Source organism: Mauremys mutica, unplaced genomic scaffold, assembly GCF_020497125.1.
Source record: "Mauremys mutica isolate MM-2020 ecotype Southern unplaced genomic scaffold, ASM2049712v1 001323F_np12_obj, whole genome shotgun sequence".
Classification (NCBI taxonomy): Eukaryota; Metazoa; Chordata; order Testudines; family Geoemydidae; genus Mauremys; species Mauremys mutica.
In genome coordinates this window covers 55,251-66,632 of record NW_025423165.1, presented here as the reverse complement: position 1 = coordinate 66,632, position 11,382 = coordinate 55,251, and the positions used below count along the sequence as shown (strand labels likewise).

The following is an 11,382-nucleotide window of genomic DNA, read 5'->3' as shown; positions in this document are numbered from 1 at the left end:
AGGCAACACAGAACAGACACCACACACCCTGCCCTGCTTCACCTGAGCTGCTCTCCAGGTGCATTGGAGCCCAGCACCCCGCACCTTGGCACTCCTGCCCCACAGGGGATGAGCTGCAGCCCCACCACACTCCGCAGAGGGGAGAAAGGTCAGGCCAGCCAGCCATTGTAAGATGGGGAAAACACCACCGGGGTCGACGGTATGGGGTCTGTGACCTACGGAGAAACGGTTGTCACGCTGGCAGAGGGCAGCAGAGCACACACACACACACAATTGCAAACATACGGAAACACGTGCATGAATCCAGCCACACACACACACAATTGCTAATATACACAAACACCCGCACAAATCCAGCCAACATCAACACAAGCCTGGGAGCCAGGGGAGCAGAGCAGGCTGGGGCCGGGTCACTCCACTTCCTGCAGGATGTAGCCAGCCCCCCATGTCCCATGATGGCCTGGGGCCAGCCCCCTTCTGCTTCCCCCCATGGAGGCCTGGGGCCCCAGCCTGCTCTGCTCCCCTGGCTCCCAAACTTGGGCGGGGGGAACTGCCCCACAGCACTCGCCGGCGGCGTGGCTGGGAGCCAGGGGAGTGGACCAGGCTGGGGCTGGGTCACTCCACTTACCATGCAGTGAGTGCAGGGGCGGGGGCCATGGGGAAGAGCCGGGCAGCCCCCCCTGCAGCAGCTCCCCACCCCAGCTCACCTCCGCTCCACCTTCTCCCCTGAGCACGCCGGCGCCGCTCCACTTCTCCCGCCTCCCAGACTTGCGGTGCCAATCAGCTGTTTAGTGCGGCAAGCCTGGGAGGGGAGGAGAATCAGAGCGGGGGCGGCGTGCTCAGGGGAGAAGACGGAGCAGGAGGTGAGCTGGGACAGGGAGCGGTTCACCTGCACACACACCCCCGTCCCCCGTTACTTGCTGCGGGCAGCCCCTCCCCCTGCACCTCCCCCAGCCCCCTGCCCCAGCTCACCTCCACTCCCCCGCCTCCCCTGAGTGTGCTTTTTGGTGCCCCCAACCACTTGGCACCCTGGGCGGCCGACTAGTTCGCCTAGTGGTTGCACCGGCCCTGGCCACTGCCTGTCAGCAGGATTCCTCCTCCTCTTCCTCCTCAGTGAGACTAAATCTCCGCACCTAGACAGCCGGTCCATCCGCTGCACCCCAATCCCCCATGCCTGAGCCTCCCTGCCAAAACCCTGCACCTGGCCCCATAGAATTAAGTCTCACATCTCACTGGGAACTCCACTTCTTGTGCCCAGAGAGTCTCGGCCCCCCTCAGTAGCTGACCTGAGAAACACAGTGTCTGCAAAAGCAGCAGAGTCGTGTGGCATCTTATAGACTAACAGACGTATTGGAGCATGAGCTTTCGTGGGTGAATCCCCACTTCGTCGGATGCGTCAGTGTCGGCCTTTTCCAAAGAAGTGCCTGGAGGGCCTTTTTCTGTGTGACCACGTGGCCTAATGGATAAGGCGTCTGACTTCGGATCAGGTGATTGAGGGTTCGAGTCCCTTCGTAGTTGTACTTGTGCAGCTTTACCTTTGAGCTGAAAATCCTGCTCCCTTTAGGGCCTGAACCTCTTCTTGGCTGCTCTGGCTTCAGCTAGAGCCCAGGGAAGGAGTTGGGGGGTGGGTGTCACAAAGGCTGGGGCATGAGCCCCAGGCGCTTCCAGTCTCGCCTTTGCCATTCCTGACTTGCCAAAGAAAATGGGCAGCTGCCCAGGCTAGCGTGTGGAGCAGTTTCCCTCTGTCCCTGTGCGTGAGGGGGGTTGCTACATGGAGCCTGGGTGTTTCTCTGCTTCTTGCCAGCTGGGGAAAAGCCTCTTGGGGTAAAATCTCCTGCCCCACTGCCAAAGTGAGCACCTGGAGTGGGACCAGTCAGAGGCCCCACCAGGGGGGCTGGCCCTGCTTTCCTACCATCTTGTGATGTTGGCCACAGAGCATCAGCAGCTGCCCTGCATGCTGGTGACCTTCAGTGGGTGTTTGGCATGGCAGGGAACAGCCTGGCTGGGTGTTTTTGTGCCTGTCTGAAGGCCACACATAGGCATGGTCTTGCCCTCAGTTGCTCTGTGGCTTTTAAGCCTTCCCTTCATATGTTAGGTGCCACAATGAGACATGCATACAGTGTGCTGTTTGTCAGTCTCGCTGTCTCTCTGATCATAGGGAGATTTGATGTATTAAATTACACGTAACCACGAAATATGGGCACTTTAGACGTTAGACTACAGGGCAGCCCAGAGGATTCCGGGGGCCCGGGGTCTTCGGTGGCGGGAGGCCCTTCTGTTCCGGGACCCACCGCCGAAGTGCCCCGAAGACCCGCGGCGGGAGCCCCCCGCCGCCGAATTACCGCCGAAGCGGGACCCGCCGCCGAAGTGACTTCGGGGCACTTCGGGGCACTTCGGTGGCGGGTCCCAGAACGGAAGGGCCTCCCGCCGCCGAAGACCGGGCTGCGCTTTGGTGGCGGGTCCCACTTCCCCCCCACCCCGGCCCCAGCCCCAGCCCCAGCCTCTTACCCCCGGCTCCCTCCTCGCCCAGAGTCTCAGCGCCTCGCCGGAACAGCCGCAGCATGTCTCCGGCGGGGCCTGAGCTCCATCCCGCTCAGAGCCGCGTGGTGGGGGGGCGGGGCTGGGAGCTCACGCCGAGCGGAGGGAGCGGAGCTCAGCCCGGAGCTCGCAGCCCCGCCCCCTCACCATGCGGCTCTGAGCAGAGCGGGGCTCAGGGGCCCCGGCAGAGACACGGCGCTTGATGCGCTGAGGCTCCAGGAGAGGGGCGGAGGCGGGAGCCTCCGCTGTTCTCTTGGGGGCCCCTGCGGAGCCCGGGGCCCGGGGCAAATTGCCTCCTTTGCCCCCCCTCTGGGCGGCCCTGTTAGACTATAGCCGTGGGAGGCTGTTTTAACACAAAGTGATTGGTCTCCCTAAGTCGGAGGATGAGTTAAAGTGCTCTTTCCTGAGTGTGAAGCGAGTAAGCAGTATTGCTTTGATGCAGTTGTTGTCTGTTATGGATGATTTTTCTTTCTTCCCTCTGGGGAAGTAGAAGGGAAAGAACACAGACTGAGTGGTTAGTCTGTATAAACTACATTAAAAACATTTTTTTGAAGTTGGTGTTTACATTTTGTTTCTGATGTGTATATAGAGAGAAGGGATGTAGTGATTGTAACTAATATTATTACTTCTGTATTGTGGGAGGATGTGGGTGTTTTTCAGTGAGTTTTCTAATAGCATGAGAGAAGAAAATGCAGTGTAAAATACAACAGTTTTTATTTAAACAGTTGTTTAATTGAACTTCTAATTGTTTGAACTTCTAAGTCCACCTTTTTATGCGGTGTCCTCTCTTTTGTCCTCCCTCGTTCTAGTTTAAAGTAATAGGCTCATGGATATTAATTCTGCAAGTTCTCTTCACTTTCCACTTTTTCTTCTTTTCTCCACCCTCTCCCCCATTTCGAGTAGCCCCTATTTCTACCCCTAATGCTCTGCCAGTTCGTTGGTATGCAACTTTCTGGGAGCCTCTCTGAGCCCTTAGTACAGGCTGTAGGGTGGAAGTGGGGGAGGAGAAAATGGGACCCACAGAACCCCTGGCAGGTAAGGGGACTGGGAGAGCTTGACTTGGGAAGGAGGGAGGAATGGGGGAGAAGAGGCAAATAGGGGTGCACACAGTCTCTACAGTGGGGGAGAGAATGGGGGCCCTGAAATGAAGCGAGGGGATAAGTGGAGGTACACAGGACCCCTAGTCCTATGGAGATTGGAAGACCCTGGCATGGGGGGAAGGGAGGGCACACAAAGACCCCGGCATGGGGGAATAGAGGGAACACAGAGTCCCTGCCATGGGGAAGTGGGAATGGGGGTGTGAACAGAGCCTTTGGTGTAGGAAGAAGTGTGGGGAACTTGGTATGGGGAGAATAAGGGTGCAGAGATTCTCTGGTAAGGTCTGAGATTGGGGGAATTTCAGGGAGTCCCTAAAAAGAGTGGGATGGGAGAGGGCACATAGGGAGCTTGTGGGAGCGAACTGAGGGGTGCTAGGAGCCTCTGGGGCGGGCAATAAACGCGACCTGTACAAACTACAAAGTGTGCTCCCCCCACTTCAGTGAAGAACGTGGCCATCTGCTGACAAAAAGGCTGTTTGCAAAAGGTACGATCCATTTTCTTTCGTGACCACTTGTTTTTAAAAACGAGTCATTACGATGTTAATCAGGGTAGCCGGGGATTGGCAGCAGGGAGGGTGTCTGTGCAGGAGAAATGGCCGGCGCTTAGCTAGAGACGTGCTTTCGAAAGGGATTGTTGGAGGACGATTTTTACCATGTTTTCTTCCAATCAGGCACCGAATAGGCGGGATTGCTAGAATACAGCTGCTGTCTGGCGCTGATGCCTGCTGCTTCTTCCCGCTGGAGAAGCGGGAGGGAGACAGCATAGACTGGGGGCAGGTTTGTATTAAATGAATGAATGAAAAAGCTTTGAAATATAACTTTTTAAATTATGCTTTGGGAAGTTTATAATAGCTGGTTTTGTTTCTCAATCTATAGAATACTTAGATTTTCTAGGCGTTGTTGTGAGGTTTGTTCATCAGCCTTTTTTTTATTTGTTTGTTGTGGGGGATTTTGAAAACCAGTTTAGAAATCAGTGGGAATTGAGTGTCCAGATCACTTGTATGGCTTTGAAAATTCTCCTACAGGCAGCTTTAAGCCTTTGCCTTTTCCCGCTTTTCAGGAGAAAGAGACTGTAGTTAAATGCCTGTTACACCTCTACAGATGGTTACCGAATACTCTCCAGGAAGGCAAATGTGTCCAGTCCCTGACTCCGATGGCAGCTCTCTCTAGCTTCCATGCCAGACTATTTGGCTGGGCTCACTAACAGTTATTGATATTTAGATCGCTATGAATTATGGGTGCTGCTGTTTCGGGGGTGGGGGTGGGGGGAATCGTGGCGATATACTTGCAAAACTAGAGACTTGCTGTCTCCTGGATACACCGTGCAGGACGCTGGGGAATTGTGCTGAGAGCAGCAATTGAACCAAATCCCGCTGCTCGGCCTCCGCTTTGCAGCATTTAAGCGGTTGCGGTTGCACTAGTACGATGTAGGGGCGCCGAGTTTCCACTATGCTGGGGGTCTGCCCCCCTCGGGCTCCTCCCAGGCCGCGCCCCCACCTCACCCCCCCTTTCCCCAAAGCCCCACTCCCGCATTCAGCTCCTCTCCCTCCCTGTCAGCGGGCGGGAGGCGCTGGGGGAGCGCGAGGAGTGGAGGGGGCGGGGGCTGCTGCTGCTGGGCACTAATGACCCATCTGGTTTTTCCCCGGGATGCTCCAGTCTCGAAGCAGCCAGAGGCGGCGCCTGCCCCCGGTCACGTGACACGCGAAGTCTCTAGTGCCGGGGAACCGGAGAGAACCAGCTGCAGCCCCGGGCGGGCAGAGCTGCGCCGGGCCGGGCTCCGCCTGCGGGGAAACGGGCGCGGCGCCGGCACGTGGCAGAGCAGAGCCGGTGAGAGGCGGGGCAGGTTCGGGCAGTAACAGCAAGAGGGTTTGATTGGTGGGTAGGAGCTCCACATGCTAATCAGGAGGCGTGTTTCTGTAAATAGCGACATAACCATCTTCCAATGGCCAGGGGGCTAAAGCTGCCTCGAGTGTGCTTCATGACATGGGGACCTGGCTTTAGATTTGTGTCCTTTAGTTCGCGGGGGGTGAAACCCGCTGTATGAAAAGACTCACCGTGGGGAAAAGCGTGTGCGCATTAGCCTGGGTTTGTAGCCGGGGTTGGTGCTTTGAAAATGTAATTTAGGTATCATTTCTATAATTTGTAATTAGGGAATGATGGTTGAAAGCGTCTGAGCACGAAGAGAAGTTACTGTGTCTCTTCTGAGAACAAAACAAGCAGTGTGTGTTGCTTTAATGTAGCTGCTGTTCGCTATTGATGAGCATTCCTGTTTTCTTTTTAGGGAGCCTTGAGGGAATGAACAGGGTCTTAGTGAATAGATCTTACGAAGCAAGTTTAAAAATATGTTTTTGTATTTTTGTTACATTAATCTATTTATAGTTTTTGCTGACAAGTCTGTTAAATGACAAAACTTAATTTGTTTTGGTAGGATTTGGAAAAGAAGTACATTTAGTGTGAACATGGTGTTTTAAAGGTTTCTAGTTCGGTACTTACTGAGGTTTTTTTTAAAATTCCTTTGTGCTGTTCCATCTCTTTTTCTCTTGTAATCTATTTCAGAATTTAGGTGGGTTCCTGTGTCTGCATGTTCTCTTCCTTTTCCACTTTCTTCTCTGCTTTTCTTTTCTTCCCTTCCCATTTTTCTGGAAGCCCCTATTTTTACTCCTACTGCTCTGGCAGGGGATATGCAGTTTTCTCTTGGCCCCAAGCCCATCAGACAATCCACACAGGATCTGAGAGTTGCTGTCTGCTGGCCGTATAGTGGTTAGAGGGTGGAATGGGGAGAAAAGTGGCTCACACAGAGCCCCTGCCATTGGGGAGAATGGGGGACCTTGCTATGGGTGGAATCAAACACACAGAACCCCTGCCATGGAGAAAGACTGGGGAACCCTGGAATGGGTGGAGGAGACAATGAAGGGCATGGGGGGAGGGGTTTACATGAGGGATTTGCATCTGTCAACATCTCCCATGCCCCACTGGGTGTTTTCCTTCCCATCTTATTTCTTCTCTTTTCTGTTACTCTCTTTTTTTCTGTCTGAGGTAAATTAAAAATCCACACCCCTGAGAGACGTAGCTGAGCTGACCTAAACCCTCCTACAGTAACTCCTCACTTAAAGTCGGCCTGGTTAACGTTTCATTACGTTGCTGATCAATTAGGGAAAATGCTTATTTAAAGTTGTGTAATGCTCCCTTCTAATGTTGTTTGGCAGCCGCCTGCTTTGTCTCCTGCTTGCAGGAAGAGCAGCCCGTTGCAGCTAGCTGAGGGGGGCTTGGGACCAGGATGGATCAGCAGCCCCCTATCAGCTCCCCACTCCCCTAACTTCCCTGTGCTGCAGCTGTCTCCAATTCAGCTGTGTCCCTCCCCCCACTGCCATGTGTTGCTCCTGCCCTCTGCCTTGGAGCTGCTCCCCCAGACTCCTGCTTGCTGTGCTGGGGGGAGGGAAGGAAGGGGGGGCTAATGTCAGGGTGCCCCCTACCCCCTGCTCCTGCATCCCGCTTACCCTATCTTCCATAGAGCAGGGCTCAGGAGGGAGAGAGCCTGCAGCAGCTGGGGTCTCAGCAAGCTGATCTAATGAACAAGGCAGTGTACTTAAGGGAAATGTGCATATCTCCCTCCATTCCTGCTGCCTTGCAGAGTGAGAGAGTTAATCCTTGAGGGCTCAGCCAATTGCTAGTTCATCATTTAGCAGTAAGGGAAATATCCCACCCTCTGACTCCTCTACCTCAACCAAGCTTCACAATCATCATCACTGTGTATCAGTATTAAATTGTTTGTTTAAACCTTATACTCTTTTGTCTGGTGAAAAAAAATTCCCTGGAACCTAACCTAATAGTCTGGTTTCTTTCATAATCTGAAGTGGATTGAGCATCTAAATCCTTCTTCTCCTCTCCCCTCCCCCTCAAATGTGAAGGGGAACAGCCTCAACCTTTTGTCTTATTCTGCTTTATAGGAGAAAGATGCTCTATGTAAATAGTCATGATCCATTTAGGTTAATTCTTATCCTGAATGGCGGGTAGGAGAGGGTATAAATCATTGGAGACTCTTGCCCCACTCCCTGTGTGGCCTGTGTTTTTCTTTGTTTTAAAATGAGACTGTCTAGTTTGTATGTAAATATATTTGGGTGGTTTCACTCATATTTATATTGCTATGAATTTCATGTGCTCTTGTCTCACAGCAGCCATGGGGGGGAAAGCCTGTGGCAATGGACTTTGCAAAATTATAGACTAGTGATTCTCAACTTGTGGCCCAATCAGCAGCTGCGGCCGATGTGGCATCCTCAGGGCCATACAGGTAGTATATAGTGTGTGGATTCTGCTCACATTACACAGAGAAAGTTGCCTATGCAGCTCACAATAGTAAATAGGGTCAGACCAGAAGATATCTTCTTTCCAAGTGGGAATTGTGCAGGGAGAAACAACAGACCTAGTGCAGCTGTGTTGCCACTGTCTACTAGCCCTGAAATGGTTCAGAATGCCTTGGGTCAAGTGGCACCAGTTCTAAAAGTAAGGGTGATTTAGTGCTGTGGTTCTCAAACAGGGGTATCCAATGGTCTTCTGGGGGGTACAGCAACTCATCTAGATATTTGCCTAGTTTTACAACAGGCTACATAGAAAGCACTAGCAAATTCGTAACAAATTAAAATTCATACATTGATTTGTTTATACTGTTCTCTATACTACTATACACTGAAATGTAAGTACAATACTTATATTCAAGTGATTTATTTTTATAAATATTGCATCTGATTATGTAAGGCAGTAGTTTTTAAGTGAGGTAAAACTTGGGGGAATGCAAGAGAAATCAGACTCCTGAAAGGGGTACAGGTGTCTCTAAAGGTTGAGAGCCACTGATTTAGTGCAGGTACCACCGGTAACATAGAACCCTGCAAAAACTTCTAGTGCAGATGAATTTGAGAGCAAGCCAGAGAAAAACAGCTGCGGAGCATGCTAGAAAGGGCTGACCTGTCCGCATTGTCTGTGCCTGACAGGCTGTCATGTGGTACGGAGGAGCCTGTGAGAGGTATCCCAAAGCAAGAGGGTTTGATTAGTTGCTAGGAGCTCCACATGCTAATCAGGAGGTGTGTTTCTGTAAATAGCGACATAAACATCTTCTAATGGACAGTGTTCTAAAGCTGTCTCAATTGTGCTTTAATGAAATGGGAACCTGGTTTTAGATTTTTGGTCTTTAATTCTCTGGGGGTGAAACCTGTTGTATGAAAACATTCACCGTGGGAAGAGAGCTTGCACACATTAGCCTGGGTGTGTAGCCGAGCACAGCTTTGTTAAGACTATACTTTCAGGGATCATTTCTATAGTTTGTAACTAGAGAAGTATGGTTGAAAGTGTCTGACCTTACTAACCACGATGAAGAGTTAAAGTGTTCTCTTCTGAGCATGAAGTGAGTGGATAGTGGTGCTTTAATGCATCTGCTATCTGCTATTGATGAGTGTTCTTGCTTTCCTTTTGGGAAATTGAGAGGAAAAGAACACAGACTGAGTGGTTAGTCCTTATAAAACAAGTTTAAAAATAAATGTTTTGGGTTTTTTTTCTGTTATCTGAATTTATTTAAAGTTTTTGTGCAGTTCTGTTTAGTGGCAAGTCTTAATTTGATTTGGTAGAATTTGGAAGAAAAGTAAAGGTAGTGTGAAAATGGTATTTTAAAGGTTTTTAATTCAGTACTTACTGAAAGTTTTTTTAAATTTCTTTATGCTGCTCTCTCTTTTTTTCTTGTAATCTATTTAAGGATTTAGGTAGGGTCCTGTGTCTGCATGTTCTCTTCCTTTTCCACTTGCTTCTCCGCTTCTCTCTTCTTCCCTTCCATTTTTCAGGAAGCCCCTATTTTTACTTTTCCTGCTCTGGCAGGGGGTACGCAGTTTGCTCTTGGCCCCAAGCCCATCAGACAATCCACACAGGATCTGAGAGTAGCTGTCTCTTGGCCGTATAGTGGGTAGAGGGTTCTAAAGCTGTCTCAGGGTATGTCTGCACTATGGGATTATTCCAATTTTACAGAAACCGGTTTTTGGAAACAGATTATATAAAGTCAAGTGAACGTGGCCACACTAAAGACATTAATTTGACAGTGTGCGTCCATGTACCGAGGCTAGTATCAATTTCCGGAGCATTGCACTGTGGGTAGCTATCCCATAATTCCTGCAGTCTCACCCGCCCTTTCTGGAATTCTGGGTTGAGATACCAGTGCATGACGGGGCAAAAATAGTGTCATGCGTGATTCTGAGTAAATGTCGTCAGTCAATCCTCCCTCCGTGAAATCTACAGCAGACAATCACTTTGTGCCCTTTTCCCTGGATTGCCCAGGCAGATGCCATAGCACGGCAATCATGGAGCCCATTCAGCCTTTTTTCACCGTCACTGTATGTCTACTGGATGGTGCTGACAGACATGGTACTGCAGTGCTACACAGTAGCATCCCCTTGCCTTTTGCAAATTAGCAAAGATAGTTGCCAGCCACACTGTACTGTCTGCTGCTTTGCAAATTGACTGTACTATTAGCTGCTGTCATGGGTGCTCTCGGCCAGCCTCAGTGAGATCAGCTGGGGGTGCATGGACAAAAATGGGAATGACTCCCCAGGTTATTCCCTTCTTTAAGTTTTGTCTAATGGAGAGTCAGTCCTGTCTAGACTATCAGGCAAGCCAATTAAAGACCCAGACAGGCAAATGGTGGCTCCAGGTCAGAGCCCCAGACATCCAGCAGAAATGATGAGCTGCATGCCATTCTAGGGGGTGCCCCTGCAACAACCCCACCCATTGCTTCCCTTCTCTCCCACCTCTCCTGGTCTACTGTTATCCCCCATTTGTGTGATGAAGTAATAAAGAATGCATGAATTTGAAACAACACTGACTTTATTGCCTCTGCAAGTAGAGCTCAAAGGGGGGAAGGGAGGGCAGTCTCCAGCTACTATGATATTCCAGGCAGGACTGAATCTCCAGGAGACAAAGCTTAAAGAAGAGAATGACCTGGGAGTCATTCCCAGAGCACTCACGGGACGACGACGACAGATACCAGTCCTACTGTACCATCTGCCGTCCAGAAGGGAAGGGGATGCTGCTGCACCACATCAGCCAGCAGCATCCAGTAGACATACGTTGACATTGAAAAAGGCGAGAAATATTTTTTTTCCATTTGCTTTCGGGGGGTGGGGGCGACATATACCCTGAACCACCCGCGACAATATTTTTGACCCTTCAGGCTTTGGGAACTCAGCCAAGTATTCAAGTGGTTTTCGGAGAGTGCGGGAACTGTGGGATAGCTACAGACGTCAGTTGCCCCTCCCTCCATGAGCATCCATTTCATTCTTTGGCTTTCTGGTACGCTTGTCTCAGCTCCTTAAGTTTCAGCACTGTGTTGAGTCCCTGCTGTGGCTTCTGTCTATCATGGCCTTGGAGATTTTTTCAAATGTTTTGGCATTTTGTCTTTTGTAACGGAGTTCTGATAGAACAGATTCATCTCCCCATACAGAGATCAGCTTCAGTATCTCCCATACGGTCCATGATGGAGCTCTTTTTTGATTCTGGGACTTCATGGTCACCTGTGCTGATCAGCGCTCCATGCTGGGCAAACAGGAAATGAAATTCAAAAGTAAATTCCAGTAAACCTGGCCAATGCATCTGAGTTCAGATTGCTGTCCAGAGCGGTCACAATGGTGCACTGTGGGATGGCGCCTGGAGGCCAATACCATTGAATTGTGGCCACAGTAACCCTAATCCGACATGGCAATACCGATTTCAGTGC

At 50.8% G+C, this 11,382-nt stretch overlaps 2 non-coding genes and 2 pseudogenes across 2 annotated transcripts; all 4 read left to right on the top strand.

Annotated features, from left to right (window-relative positions):
- The first annotated feature begins 1,445 nt into the window (after positions 1–1,445).
- Positions 1,446–1,518, top strand: TRNAR-UCG. Its single transcript has one exon. It is a non-coding gene; the product is annotated as a tRNA-Arg (tRNA).
- Positions 1,519–2,868: 1,350 nt separating this feature from the next.
- Positions 2,869–3,054, top strand: LOC123358017 (annotated as a pseudogene).
- A 2,691-nt stretch (positions 3,055–5,745) lies between these two features.
- On the top strand, positions 5,746–5,950 carry LOC123358019 (annotated as a pseudogene).
- Positions 5,951–8,916: 2,966 nt separating this feature from the next.
- Positions 8,917–9,133, top strand: LOC123358016. Its single transcript, XR_006575635.1, has one exon. It is a non-coding gene; the product is annotated as a small nucleolar RNA U3 (small nucleolar RNA).
- Positions 9,134–11,382: the final 2,249 nt, after the last annotated feature.